The sequence below is a fragment of the Motacilla alba genome, chromosome 4, assembly GCF_015832195.1.
Source record: "Motacilla alba alba isolate MOTALB_02 chromosome 4, Motacilla_alba_V1.0_pri, whole genome shotgun sequence".
NCBI lineage: Eukaryota > Metazoa > Chordata > Aves > Passeriformes > Motacillidae > Motacilla > Motacilla alba.
In genome coordinates, this window is record NC_052019.1 from 37,411,312 (window position 1) to 37,427,214 (window position 15,903).

A 15,903-nucleotide genomic window follows, 5' to 3' on the forward strand; every position below is an offset into this window, starting at 1 on the left:
GAAACATAACTAAGTAAACTTGACAGTTCCTAAAGACTTTTATAACTTTGAGTTATTCCCAGCCATTGCCTGACTTAGCCTGGATATAATGCACAACGCTATTATTTCTGATGGCTTATGTATCTTTCAGTATTTAGGCCAGTGAGTAAATTCACCAACAGCAGTAAATGTAATCCTTACTTTACTGGGGAACAAAAAATCCAAACATGCAACAGATAAACCCTAAGAGTTAGCACCTCAATGAGAATTTGAGTAGAAAGACAGATATTCAAAAACACTGGACAATTTGTACTATCATAATAGCAAAACTAATAATATCTCCTGAAGAAAAGGCTCTGAAATGGTTTCATTAAACCAAAAGCATGAGTTTAGTTCAAACATGTTCCTGTCCACACAACATGCCAATCTGCATATCAACGTGCAACACTCATATGACCGGAGTCTGTGCAATGCAAGACCTGATTACAGACAACAAGACTATTAGGCACATTCAGCAATTTACAGGACAAACCATTAATTTAGACCTGAATGGGTACAGCCAAGAGCATCCAAGGAAAACTCTGAAACACTAAACTGCTTCTCAATAAGGAAAATACATTTTTCATGTCCTCCAGTATCCAAAAAAACTATTTCACTACCTCTTTTCTGTCCTTAATGCAGCATGTCACAGTTACCTTAAAATTATTCTACAAACTTCACCATTGGTCAGTGATTTTAGCAAACTGCAGTTTTCAAAATAACAGGCAATTAAATGAGAAACTGATAATATTAGTACCTTCCTTCCTTTATAAGTCTCTCAACAAAGACATTTTCAAATTCGTGTAAAGCAGTGAACAACCTATAACACAACTTTTGAGGAATCTGAGGTAATTAAACAGAGGAAGTATTTGAGAACAATTTCAAAAACCAACCAGAGAGAGTAACATCGGTAACTCAGGAAGCTTAACAGCAAATTTCCATGATTCTACCTCCACCAAAAAGACCATCAACGATGACAGAGAGAATTTCCATAACTCAGAAGTACAGAAAGTATTATTTAATTATGAATTTGTGAAAATTTTAATCTCTCAGACAAGCAGCTTCTGTCCTGTATCACTCTTTTTATGGGGCCCTGGCCTTTCCATTAATTAGAAAGGTCCTATTCACACATTTTACAACTCTCTCCCAAACATCCCAGTTTCACTCTGATTAGTCCATCCTCCATTACCCTGCGTAATCAACTTTGCTCTGCCAGTACTGGAAATTCTGGCAGACATAAAAAAACCTTTTTGGAAAAAAAAGAGAGGTTACTAAGCAAAAACACTGGGCATCACAGAGTTCTCTATGTTAATACAAATTCACTCAACTCTCTCAGCTTTCATTTACTGCCCATCAGCTTCCTGCTTAAAAGCATTCCAATTCTATTCTGTTCTGCTCTTTATCAATGAGCATGTTCCTTCAAATATTAGCATTGCAAACAGTCAGTACTCTTACAAGAATTCACTCAGTAAACAGGGCCTGTCTCTTGCATTTGTAGGCAGTAATGCTTAAAGCACAAACATCTATCTTCTTAACCCAAAAAAGGACATATGCTGTGTTTTAGTCACAAACCGAAAATTGGCCTCAGTGGTCAACAGAGCTTTCTTGTAATTTATTATAATTAACTGTCCCTAGGTCATTCCTCTTTTCTAGTTACAGTCTATGGGAAAAAAAGTCCAAAGTTTGTGCTCAACAGGAATGTTAACTTTACAAAGTTTCAAAAGAGTTTCAAAGACTGTTAAAATTGACGATGCAAAAGGTCTGTCTGGCAACTTGTAGAAGGAGCAAACCGCAGCCAGAATATGATGAAACCTGAAGTATTTTGTTGCCTTTTCATAAAACAACATGTTAAATCTAATATTAAAGATTTCTATACTTTTTCTGAACCAAACATTTCACCACACAGAGCCATGCTCACAGATAATAATGACATCTGTTAAAGAAGCACAACAATGGCTTACTTCATCTCAAGACCTGGATACCAAAAGAACCTGAAACTAATTCATAACATTTGTGCTCACATGTTAATATCCTCATCTATATCTGCAGCCTGTAACAAACAGAACATCCACAACTTCTGCGTGTGTTTCTGAGGTCTTAATTTCTTGATACTTCTGTGATCCTGCAGAATCCCTGGGATTGTCTACTGAAGAAAACTTCCAGTGAGATGCCATACACCAGCTGGATATGTTGAAACTTAGACAATCACAAACCCCTGCTCCTTCAAGATATCAGCTCCTGCTCCAAAAAGCACTGTTTCCTTCCTTCAAAGATTCCTCTGAGTTGAAACCAAGTCCTTGGTTTTAGGCTAACTGTGATGCATGTGGTCAGCGCTAAGCTTCACCATGGCGGGAATGGTTCCACCACACCAGTCCGCACAGCGCATGGTGCGCCTTTGACATCAGGACTGGAGCGGTGCGGTGAGTTCCAGCTGGGGCTGCAGAGAAGGCTGATGTGCTGATAGCAGCCATGTAACTGATAGGAGAGCAAGGGAAACCTGGCAGAAATTGTGATAGTGGGCCTCCTCCTCCTTTTTTCGGGGTATTTAATGCGATTCTGACAAATGCCATTATTGATATTAATTGTCTCTGTGTATCTATCCATCAACATGACCATTAACTTTTGAAAGGATGGGAGACATGGGAACCTGGAGTTTTAGAATCAGTGTATAATTTTTATTTCTGAAATCACAGAAATACTTAAAGTTGCTGTGGTTTATGGGTCAGAGACAACTGTAGATGTAACCTCAGAGTCAATAGCTGAAAGTTCATCCATTGTTTTAGAAAATGTTGACATATAATTTTGATTTTATCTTAGCAGACACTCCTTTTTTCTCTCCATCTATGTGGAAAATGTGCATGCAACAGCCATCTAATTCAGTTGCATATCCACAAAAGCAGCATCTAAGCATAAGTGTTTCTGAAATACAACTGAAAGGATTTTTTTTTCTCTTTCTTTAAAACAAACAAACAAAAAAAGGGAAAAAAATAAAGAAGAGGCTTAAGTATTTTAATACAAAGCAGAAAACAGAAGCAATCATTTTCCAGAAATTCCTGATGAACCACTTAAGAAAAACTGCAAAGTTTCTAGCAGAAACTCCAAAAGTCACTATAGATAAAGGAATGGAAGCCACATGTAACATCCTAGAGACTCATAAGACAACACAATGTACTTTCAATGTAGTGTGAACTTCCACAGTCTCACCTTATGGATTTCATATGCCTACAGACACTCACAGGTATCTCTCTTTTTTACATCACATACAGATCTCCAGACTTTGAAAAAGATAGGGAAACTATAAAGTTCTATAGAAAATCAAGACTTTCTCCTAGAGCTCAGCCAAGCAGTATGGCAACCTATTTACTGCCTGAAAAAAATGGTCCACAAATGTTATGTGTGAAAAAAAAAAAAAAAGCATTATTCAGCAAGGACATTGAACTCATGCATGTGAGAATTGCCATGGATATACAAAAATTATCAGGTAGTGCTGGAAACAGAAAAAGAGTAGAATTTGGCCATGTCACATGAGGAAGATACGTATTCTGGAAAAGAAAATAATTTGCAGTTTATAGAGAAAAATACAGTCTGGTAGCTTGTCAGCTGAGTAATACAGATGAACACTTCTGAAACCCAGGCAGTCTTTTCATTAAAACACCTGAAAGACATTTCTTTATATGCACCAACACCTCTGTAGGTGTGGATATCAATATTCCCTTTAAATATTCTTTATGTTACTCTGGTTTTAGGCACCTCAGATTTACACAGAAATAAACAGCATCATCTTGCAATAGGCTCACCATCAGTAATGTAATATCAAGTAACTCATACCTTTATTAAATTTCTTAGAAGTTTTAACAGGAAACACAAATCACACACAAACACAGACTGCATGGAAACACCCCATCCACATAACATTATGATCATCCCTGGCATTTTCAAACTTCCCTTCTACTAAAAATTTCACTAGATCTTGGGTCAGAACAAAAATAACCATAAATTAGGTTGCCCTCCTGAAAACTTCAAACACTGCAAAGCAAGGCTTTGTATTTCAGAGCCAATATAAGTAGTAGAGTGAGGTGGGCTATAAGAAATACAGGACCACTGGGTTTCTGAGCAAGGAAACTCTAATTTCTGCAAGGCTTTCTATGTTGCCTTGGTGAATCTCCTTGCTGGCCAAAGTTGGCTATTAAAATAGTTTTTCACTTTAATAGCTGCTTTAAACAAAGCACCCCCATAAGTCAGGTAGAGATTTTATAGATGTGTGTATAAGGACACACACACACATATATATTCACACACCATGACATTCATATGCACACAGAAACAGACTTGCATTATCTTCTTTCATAAAAAAAAACTCTGCATAATCTGCTCTTTGAAGTTAGAAACATTTTACACACATCTGGATGTACATACACATATGGCACATAGAACTGAAAGAAACAATTCTGTTTCTAGTGAGTGCTTTCATACTGTGATTCAGCCTATTCAGAAGAATGAATTCAAGCATAGAGTAAAAATTTAAAAAATACTTCAAAATCCAACTACAGAACAGTAATTACGCTATTTTAACGATAAGTCTTCCAAGTTGTGAGTAAGGTGCAAAAATGGGTACGAGCAAGCTCAGCTGAAAGCTTGGCCTAAACCCAGCAGGTTGGCTCTCCTGAGAAAAGTTGCTATAACACATGTGGGTCTTGATTTAAACCAGATTTCTGTATTCAGTGTGGCTGGAGAAATACTTTTAAAACGAATATGTAGCAGAAGAAGTAAAAAAAATAATTAAATATTCCATTTTCTTTTTCTATTCACTAGAGCCGAGGCAGGACCTCCTAATGAAGTTTATCCTGTCTACCAGATACTGCCTGCATGCATTTCTTGCTCTCTGATGTACATTTCTTTTCATCACAGGAGAGGAATTAATTTTAATTTGCAATTTAAAAATTAAATCCAGCTGACTGAATCTTTATCACAGGTCAATATTTTGGAAGAGACCTTTAAGATCATCAAATCCAACCACCAACCCACAGCACTACCACTGTAACTTCTAAACCACTAAACATATAATTTTTTTTCCTGATGTGTAATCAGAATCTCCCCCTTCTCAGCTTGAGGCCATTGTCTCTGATCCTCTTACTGCAGGTATGGTAGAAGAGACTGACCCCCACTTCAACATGACCTCATTTCAGACACTTGTCGAGAGCAATGAGGTCCCACTGAGCCTCCTCTTCTCCAGGCTAAACATCCCCATCTCCGCAATCCTCATGTTCTCCAGTCCTTTCACAAGCCTTGTTGCCCTTCTCTGGACATGCTGCAGCATCAGAGTATCACTTGTAAAGTGAGAGACCCAAAACTGAAGGCAATGCTCGAGGTGTGGCCTCAGCACTGCAGAGTACAGGGGGACAGTCAGCCCTGGTCCTGCTGCCACACTATTGCTGATACAGGCCAGGATGTCATCAGCCTTCTTGGCCTTCTGTTTGAGAACAAATAGAAATTTTGTAAATGCTAAGATTGAAACAAATCCACTTGAGATTGTAAAAGTTAAATAATAATGTTGTAAATACCTTGTGTTTTCCCATTATTCACACACACAGAGCTGAGGTTCTGTGTTGTTGTAATAGGTACAGTAGCATACAGAACAAGTATCAGCCTTTACTGGGAATTCAATGGGGTAATATGGTTGGTATAAACGTTAATACCACTAAAACTGTTTTCTGTGTGCTAATCTATTTTTACATTTAAGCCTGGAAAAAAAATGTAACCATGTTGCCAATGAAAACCAAAAAATCTTTCATGTACATTTCTGCTGGCTGACATATCATGTCTGCAAATAGCAGTCTTTTTTCTAAAAAACCTTTACTTTAAACAATCCCAAAAGAACAAATAAAGTATGTGCCATCTTATGAACATTTACCAGAACTTGGACACTTTGGCAATGTAGTATACAAGCTCCTGATGCACAGACTCAACTCTTCAACTAAATAACTCTTCCATATTATTAAGAAAGAGGTAGGAACTCAATCCCTCATTACCACTTTCTGCTTGAAACACACTACAGTGAACTGTGATACCAGATTGGTTTCTCAAAGAGAATAATTAGAAGAATTGGTTTTTTTCTTATCCTGTATTATATTCTACAACATATAATGTAGACCATCTTCTGAAATTGGTAACAAACAAAATCTGAAGCCCATTTTAAAGAGAAATTTCAACGGGAACATATTTTGTTGATGTTAATGAAAACAATTTCCCAGGCTCAGAAGAATGTCCTAGAAAGGACTGGAAAGAATTCTGAGTAACTGCTACGAACAATGGTTCAAGATAATCGAAGGTAATCAAAGATTTCTTACTCAAATTATCACTGGAGAGATATGCACACTATGAAAACTAGGGAAAGCAGATTCAGTTGCTTCTTGGCTCACCTCACACAGGTGAATAGGGCAGAAAAAGCCCAGCAAGAAATTGAGCCCACTATACTTATTGATTTATATAAAAGTAAGTGCTGTTTATCTTAAAATTCCTTCCCTTTGTGGAAGGGGGAAGTGCCGGGGAGTGCCATACACAATACACTAATTACAATCACTTTCTGCTTCAATAAAGGAAATACAAACTTCCTGCCTTGGCAAAGGTTAGAATGTCTCAAGCAGGTGGGAAAAGGACCATGTAAGTGTCTAGACAGAAATGTGGAGGAAAAGTATTTCCTTAATTTTCTATTCATGTGCTAACCCAGAAAGTGAACTACACATGTAAAAAGAACTGCCTTAATTATTGGTTCTTCTTCTTTGATAATTATGTTTTTAATTATGATAATTATATATTTAATATATGAATACCAAAATGTTAAATTATCTATAATGCTCCAATAAGTCCTGACACTTGTGGTCACAAGACTCTTCACCTTCTGCAGGTAAGAGGTTAAAATTAGTCTTCTAGGCATACTATAATCTGGTTAGTAATTACTCTGTATATATTCTTCCAAATGCATCTATTATTGCAATAAAATCATTGCTGAGTATTGCTGTTACTGAGTGGGCACTTCCCTCCAAAGGGAACTTTATTACTTAATCTAGCACTGAAATGCTATCTGTTAAGAAAGGAAGAATGTTTCCAATGGAAGATGATACATGAATACAAAAGTCCAATAAAAAAGTCCACAGGCATATTTTGATTAAATAACATTCCCAGGATAAAAGATTTCCAGTCAATTATTATATTCTCAAGAATATATCTGGGACTATCAGACAATTTATATGTTCTACATAATCCCAAAATTTTTATTTGGAAAACAAAAGCTAAGGGCCACCAACTCTTTGCAGATCAGTAAAGGTCCAGTACAACCCCCAAATAGTTGAAGACTGCACTCTATGCACTTATCTACACATTTTCAGATTAGAAGCTCAGCTTTTTAAAACCAAAGGCCTTTACCTTCATGTCTTTCAGGTGTAGTGTCCACAAATATTCACAATCTACAGGAAATGATGCTATACACACAGAGAAAACCTACATATATGACATCACACTCACTGACAGTCTACTCTGCTCCCAGGCACATGGATCCACATGAATGTTGGCATGACTAAAATTGAAAAGCAGCTAATTTAAGAAGAACCAGATGAGAAATTAGGTTGTTGTTAGAGGAATACAATATTTTCCATCAACTACATCATTTTACAAGTATGATTGGTTTACTTTGCCCAGCTGAGAACCAGGTAAGTTCAATAAGGTAAGTCCCTCATGGATCATTTTGAAACAGAGTAATAGGAAGAAATTCTGTAGAGAAGAGAAAGAAGAAATTCTCCATATAAGTGGGCTGATCAGCATCCCACAGGTCAGTTCCAGGCAGACTGCTTCCTTGGTCTTCCAATGCCTAAAGCCGAACAGCTGAACATTACTCATCAGATTTACCACTGTGTCCTCACAAAAAGGAGGCATGCTGTTCTAACATAGCTATTAGAAATGGCCGCTGCAGGCACACAGACCACAAAGCGGATGACAAAACTGCAATCACGCTCCTGCTTGTGGAGCAGTTAGACTATCATGCCCTCCACATCATCATATCAGCTCAAAAAATTCTGCAGTGCAAAGTTTTATGTGTTGCAATTATCACACAGTCTCTGCAAAGAGAAAGCAGTAGGCTCAGGCTACTCAATAGGCCCACAATAATTGGTGCATGAGTGCCCAGCAAGATGAGCTTTGCCAGTAATAAAACAAAAAGAAAAGAAGAAAGAAACTTAAGAACACTTTGAAAATAATAGAGACCTTTCTATGATTTCAGTAAGTGTAACAGCACAAAAAAATTTATCTTGCATCAACAGTTTTTAATTGTTAGTCAAAACACACTTCAAATTTTCAGGACATTTTTTTACTGGAAAAAATGTTCTTGACTCAGAAAGCTGCAAGAAAAGTTATGTGATGTATATCTGCCAACTGCTAACAAACCTTTACCATATATCCACTGCTGCAATTTTAGGAAAACTGCCATGTCAGATTGCAGTGTGTGATAGCTTGGTAAATTCTGACTTTGTGATTATCAGATTTCCACTATCTCAAAGATGAGAGAAATCTCATCTCAAAGATGAGATCCACTATCAGATTTCCACTATCTCAAAGATGAGGATTTGTTTTATCCAAATGAGACACTCCCAATTCCAACAATATCCTACCTGCATATTCCTATGTGTTTCAAACATTGCAAGAACATCTGTATATCTCCTACCCCATATTTCCAGTTTCCTTTATTCAAACTCTTATCTCTCTGCCCCCACCTTTTCCCACAGGGCTTCTCCTTCTGGCCAGGAAAATCAGTAAAAGAACATCATTTCATAGACAGTCCTTTCAGGTTTTGTTCCCCAACCAAAAGCAGGATGCAACCCAATCTCTCTCAGAATCTTGTTCTCACAAGTATTTGCCCCATTTTCATAGTGAAATGGTTTAGATACAATCAATGGACATATGCTGAGAGCCATTTAACTTTTTCTACTATTTTTTTCCATCTCCTCCTTGTTTCCATCTTGTTATCAATTCTGTATCTTAATCCTTTTATGTCTGGTATGCATTGTGAATCACAGACCAGCTCTGGATGTCTGGAAACTGCTGGGCTTTCTTAAAGAACATCATCAAAACTTTTCCCACCCCAGAATGCCAGTGTAACTCTGTGCACACAAACCTGTGAATGAACATAAAACTTTCTGCACAGCATGTAATACATCCTTACAAAATTAATTTCAGAAATATAAGGTTTGTTTACAGGAATCATGGTTTCAGTTCAACACAGCCACAGAATACCATGAAAAAACAGTTTCTTGACCTCAAAGCCTAATGAAACATTGACTGTGTCCACTCCTATTTTTAGATGTGTGCTCTGCAGTGCCATATTCCTTAATATAAAGCTGACCCAAATGTTCCAATAGCAGACGTTGGTTTCTCTTTGATAGCCAATGCATATCTCTGCTTTCCAAGTTTCTGTAAACACATCATTATAAAGAAGGCCAGTCTTACTTTTCCCAGCCTTCTTTCTAATTATGTGCCTACTGCCAGGAAACTTGCTGCTTTTTTTTTTTTTTTTTTTTTTTTTTTTTTTTTTTTTTTTTTTTTTGTCTTCACTACTAAAATTTAAACAAACGTCTGATGTGCACTGCAGACTTGGAAAAAAAGGGAAAAAAACTCCAAAGCCGTTACTGTTAAGTTACAAAGTTACTAAGTAACACCAAATTCCTTTCAATAAGCAGTGATAAACATTAGACAAAAAAATGTAGCTACAAGAGTACATTAAGTGCTAGATGACCAAATATGTCTTCCTTATAGACACATGAATTCCACAGAACAACCCAAAATTCCAATGTTTGGTTTCATCTGGGTCAGAAGCTGTAGTAAATCTTCTAAAAGATCAAGTCTCCTGCCCATTACCAATTCTCTTCATCCACAACTATCACTGGGTTCCTACAGATGTCTTGTACAAAGAAGGCTGGGAAGGCACTCATAGTTTACTGCCCTATCATATTTGTTAAGGACTGACTAAGCAAGTCTTGGGCTACGGAGATGTACAGAGCCACTGCCGCCACAAAAGCATCCTTTCTGCCTTTGGAAACACCAAAGGGACGGCCGGGGTCGGCAAATGAAGTGCATCAGCCAAACTCGAATGCGACTACAGACGATGAGGCAAACCACAAGATCAAGAAAGAGTAGATCAAAAGTAGAAATACTCGAAAGAAAAGCGGTCAGCCTGGTCCGATTACTGCACGATTTCATGCGCCCTGACCTTTCGCCTCCCATCACCGCTTCTGCCGCGCGTTAACCCCATCTGAAGAAGACACGTCACCGCGAACTCCAGAAAGTACCCTGCCGTCTTACCTGGGCACGGCGGAGCGGGCAGCTCTCACATAGCCGAGCGCCGGTGTCCCGGGGACGCGGCGAGCGGCGGCGGGCGCGGAGCGGAGCGGAGCGGCGCCCGCAGGTACCCGGGGCTATATAGGGCGGGCCCGGGGCGCCGCTCCGCGCCGTGACTCACTGAGGAGCCGCCGCCGCCGGCGCGTCCCACTCGGGCAGCTTCACGTTAAGAGTCCCGCGGCCGCCCCGGGCGCCCCGATGCGTGCGGGAGGCGTTACCAGGCTGCCGGGAACGGCAGCGAGACGCGGGTTTCCCGCAGCGAGTCGCCACCGGGATGTTTCTACCCGCTGCCCCAGCCTAAGTCTTAGTTACTCTCCCTCGGAGCTGCAAGAACGATAACCCTGTGGTACACTTGCCAAAAAATGCTCGGGTCCCAGGCTGGAAGTTCACTTTTTTCCCTTCCAGGAACATCCATAGCCAGCAGGAGAACTTGAGAAGGCGCTGCAACAGCCTAGAGAAACATCCCAGACTCTTCCATATTGCCATACAGCTGCACAAAACTGTTGCTACGAGAATTTACTTCAGCTCTTCTGCGAGGCAAAGTTTCCACGATTGCCACATCATCTTTCTCTGCATGACAGAGCGGGTGGGATGGCTACAAGTTTAATATACAACCGCAGAAGCAATGTCTCAAGTTGTTCTTCTAAGCCCTTTAACACTTCTGCGTTCTTTTAAATTAACACTTATGCCACTACTCATCACTACCAAGACCCCAGGTGCTCAGATTAAACTGAATTTTAAACTTTTTTCAGAAAAAAGAATCATGCTATTGCACTGTAGTCATCTGTTTTACAAATAGTCTCCTGTGCCTTCTTTACCTGCCAAAGAATAGCATCAGTGATCAGAGAAAATTTACTATTGATATAGAAATCTAGTTGTTTTGTGATCTAATTATACAAAACCTTCCAGAGTGTCACTTACTCTAAATGCGTTAATTACTACTACATATTCCACTAAGGTGCTCATTTGAAGGTTGATAATTCTTATTTTTCCTCTTTTTTTTCCTTTTTTTTCCCACAAGGAGATAAAGAGTGTCAGACTTCTGTTGTTGGTTCATACTCTTCCTACTATAAGCCACTTGGTCCAGATCCACGCAGATTGCTTTCTTACTGGTTACACGCCAACATCAGTTTTATAAGCAATCATAGAACACAACCAAAGATAGTAACATCTACTTCAACATCTGCTTAAAACAAGATAGATAATCTAAAAAGATATATCTATAAAATCACAATTCTCAATTCCATGCTTAGCCCATGGAGGTGATCAGTGGTATCACTACCTCACGAGCAGCAAGTAAGTGTCTGAACAGGCTGCCTTTTATCTCTGCTCAACATCCTGGACAACAGTCAACAAATCTTAGGGCAGGTGAAAGCAAGGGTGATCCTCTTTCTTCTCTGAGCTGCAGTTTCCAATCAGTGTGTATTGTAGATCGGCTCTGGATGCCTGGAAATCTGTTTGGTTTACAAGAACATCATCATAACTATTTTCCCCCAACTGGTATGAGCCTCCAAAATGAGCAAGACCTCTACCTGAAAAATTTCATTCCACAGTGGACAATGCAGAACAAAGTAGCACTGAAAATTTCCCTGCTTACTCAAGCTCTGTCACAACTTTTCACCATTTAGCCCTCTTTAGGACTCAGAACCCACTCCACATCACTCAATCCCTCCAGAATACAACAGGAAGAACAGAGGAATGCTGCCAATTAGGGAAAAGGGTGGGGAAAATGAAGCATCTCCCCATTGCTAGAACACAGCAACATGCCTGAACCTGGCAGCCAGAAGGCTGGCGCTGCACTAGCACCCTGTTTCCAATTCTGGTACATGACTCTGGGGAAGAAGCATGGCAGCTCATACACATGGTATTAAGATAGTACAAAGATAAAAGGAGTATCACTCATGGCTGGTCAGGTCTCTCTATGATTTTTGTTTGGTAGGTATGCTTGTCAAGAATTTTATCTAAAAAGCAGAACAACATTCTGTTGCGTCCTGTAACAGGTGCAGATAATGTAACACACACAACAAAGAGCAGACTGATGTACAGTAGGAAAAGTCAGTGATAGAAAAACGTTACCTGGACTTCACATCTCTTAACTGCACCCTCTCCTTTGTATTTGATTATAACATATTGAGATAATTCTGCATCAAAGACATGCATTAAGAAGTTCTCCAACATTTCCTCTGTCACTGCTCTTAAAAATTTTGCACGTAAGAATTTTATGTCTGTGTGTGCATGCATATGTTCAGTTCATGGGGATGGAAGATGAAAGCAGAGACAACTTGTGCACATCAGCTTAGTTCAAGATACTTGCTTGTCTCTGACTCCACAGCATATTCAGGCATGGAAATTGAAAATAAAGCTCAGCTTACTGGGAAACAAGCATGAGGCACATTGCAAGATAAAGATTCAAAGAGAAAAGAAGCAAAACCATATGCTTTACTTAATAGGATCTGTGATTCTTTCTTGTAAACAACTTTGCCTGTAATTCCAGTCCCAGGAACATTTGTTTCTGGTTTAAGGAGTTTCCAACTATATCAACAGTGTGACTGGCAAACCGAAATGAGGGAAAGTAATTCACACATAAAAAGACAATTGCCTACAACTCCAATTAAGTCCTAATGTTTAAAAGAAATAATTAAAACATAATTATAATGATAACAAACAGCTTTTGGAGAAATGAAGTAAAGGAGCCCAACAATTAATTTCTGTGGACCAGGGAAGATGATGGCAGATGTCACTAGTAAGGCAGGCAAACATCAAACTGTCTGAAGTTTTCTTACTAGTGTTCATTCAGACTTTGAGAAGCTTCACAGAATTAAGATTTACTTTTCAATTCACCCCATGAATAAAATTGAAGTACAAAAACTAAAAAGGATGCCCTCAGGAAAGAAAAGCAGAAAATGCAGGGAGAAAACCTTTAACAAAGTAATCACATCCTCTGCAATGAATGAAAATAACTCAATGGACTTCATGAGACAGTCTGTCAAATTCTTAAACTATTACAGAATAATTTGTAGCATTTAAATAGAATCTTTTTGCCTTCAGTGTATCTTCAGTGAAGGAAGTGTATTTTAATAGTGAACATGTATTTTTATAAATAAAAACAACGGCTGTTTACTGGTGCTACTATAATAAAAAAACTACAGTTCTGTTTCCTTTCTTATCATTGCCTCCTTGATTTTCCCTCATTATGATATGTAAAAATTTAGCAATGTAGCTGCTGACTTAACTGAGACATTTAAAACTATACTGGAGTGTGCAATTCTGATCACACTAGTTAAGACCAGAAGTCTCAAATTTTTAAAATCAAAACAGGATGTTTTGACAAAAGAAAAAAAATCCAACAAAATAAACTTCAAAAATTCTGAGGTCTAGGAAGAAGTTGTGATTGAGATTCAAATGGTGTTTTCTAATGAGGGAAATGCATGACATGAGATTAATTTGGTTTTAAAAATCTGGAAATTAATGCAAGGATATAGGCATGCCTGTAAATCAACCCAAATAGTATTCAGCTAGCTACAATGCAGCTTTGCATCACATTACAGTTCAAACATCATTAAACTCAGTTGGAAATGTCAGTAAAGTAGACCCGAAGGACTGACCAGAAGAGGGAATTGAAAGATTTTACAAGCTTCCAAACCAATTCATATGCAGCTTACTGAATTCAATGATCTATGGAGGCCAGTTCAGCAATCTCCTTGTTTTTCCTACATAAGGGAAATGCATCCCATTTACACTAGCTGTGCAAAATAAGCTTTGGCATGCCAACCATTGCAGATTTTATTTTTTTAATTTAAAACAAAAAAAAAGTATCTCCATAAAACTACCATCTCCCATACTGTGCAACAAAACTTTGAAAGAAAAGTCAAGCTTTTCTGCCTAGCTTTGAATGCGGATTCCTGAGCCAGAGCAGGGCACTGATTTTTTTGGAATGCGTGAGAGTTTGAGATTTCTTTAGAAGGCCAGAATGCAAAATTAGGATTTCCCAAAACCAAAAGTGACAGACTATACCTCTGAAATTGTAGTTACCAAACATGTGCCAGTCCAAAGCATTTAGCACTATTTCAAGTATCCTGTACTACCTAACTTGGCTGGTGTTGGCAGACACTGAGGTAGTAACTGTAGCTTTGTCAGGTCCTATTTCTGTTTGGTGAAATTCACAATGTCTGAACTGGAAGTACCAAGCTGTTTGTGGCTTTTGTTGTTCTTAGCACTTCTGGAAAATAAAAGATCACATGTTTGTTACAAGAAAGAATATTTAGGCAAAAATTTCCCATCACTTTGAGTTCTGCAAATACACACTATTAAAGTTATGCACTTTACAAAAAGGAAAACACAGCTAGGGTCAACACTTGATAGCAAATCATACTGCAGTGTCTGATCTAGGAAAACAGGATTCAACACCAACAAGAAGAATTTTGTCCAAACTTCTAATAATACCAACAGAAAACCAAAAATTAGAAGTTTCAATTACTGAGTCAATTTTCATAAGGCAGCAGTTACCATTTTTGTGGAAATACACCTATACTGGCATTTGTGCATACATACATGGTGACGAAGTGACTCACACTTCAGTCTTCTTTGTTATACCACTATTTCACCTTTCAGACTAAAATAGCAAAGGTCCTCAGGGTAAAAAATTAAATGATATTGATCAGACTTATTGTGCAACCCCTATGACAGCACAGAGGATAACTGTGGTCTACTATATAGGCACTTTCTAATAAGGAACTGGAGCAGTGATGGTTGAACAACAAGCATATGGAGAAGTCAAGTGTCCCAATGACTTCCTTAAACTTCCTAGATACTTCAGTACCCACATTATTGGTCTGTTTTATCCACGAGTAATCCATGAGATTCCCTGGCCTGCAGAACTACTGATACTGCAATTTGTGAGAGCTCTGGAAGTTAAATATAACAAAATATAACCTAGAAAAAACCCCATGCACTGCTCAGGCTTTACTTCATAGTAAAGCCGACATAACACTTTTCAGCTGTGATACTGAAGCTCACTTTTGCAAGCGTTGCCATGGATTTATGAGAGGTCTACCTGCACTTCAGATGCTAAAACTGTTAGAAGGCTTAAAAAAGTCACAGATGATCACAGCAGTTTGAACATCACCTGTAAGTCCTTCCCAGTTCTGAACTCAAATCTCAACACTACATTCCCTTATTTAATAGCCTGGATATGGCAACAGTGAGTGTGTTGTATCTTTCAATTAGCTACACTTCAGTAACTTACAGCTGCTGTAATTGTAAGGCCTGTCAGGAAAGATAAAGAAGCTGTTTCTTCTGAGCCAGGCTTCCCTACAGTATTTAAAATGTTTTTCAGTAGCTGTTTATGAGCTGATCTTGTAACAATTTCAAGATCAAGGCATAACTTACCTCCTTTCATCATGATGTCAAGCTCACAGTGCATGTAATTGTTTGCTATAAAGGTTGTGACTTTAGGACACATTCTGTTGCTTACATTTTCAAACCAGAGCAAACCAGGCCAGT

General features: G+C 38.5%; 1 protein-coding gene across 10 annotated transcripts in view; it reads right to left on the minus strand.

The window, feature by feature from the left end:
• Positions 1-15,903, minus strand: part of PALLD (palladin, cytoskeletal associated protein) — a 187,620-nt gene that overhangs the window by 56,345 nt on the left and 115,372 nt on the right. Inside the window, exon 1 of one of the 10 annotated variants that reach the window (XM_038136187.1) lies at positions 10,366-12,152. The exons of 8 other annotated variants lie outside the window; for them this stretch is intronic. The gene's annotated coding sequence lies outside the window, so the exon portion shown is untranslated. Of the gene's footprint in view, positions 1-10,365; positions 12,153-15,903 lie in introns of those variants that run through there. One more of the 10 variants, XM_038136188.1, reaches the window with a different exon arrangement.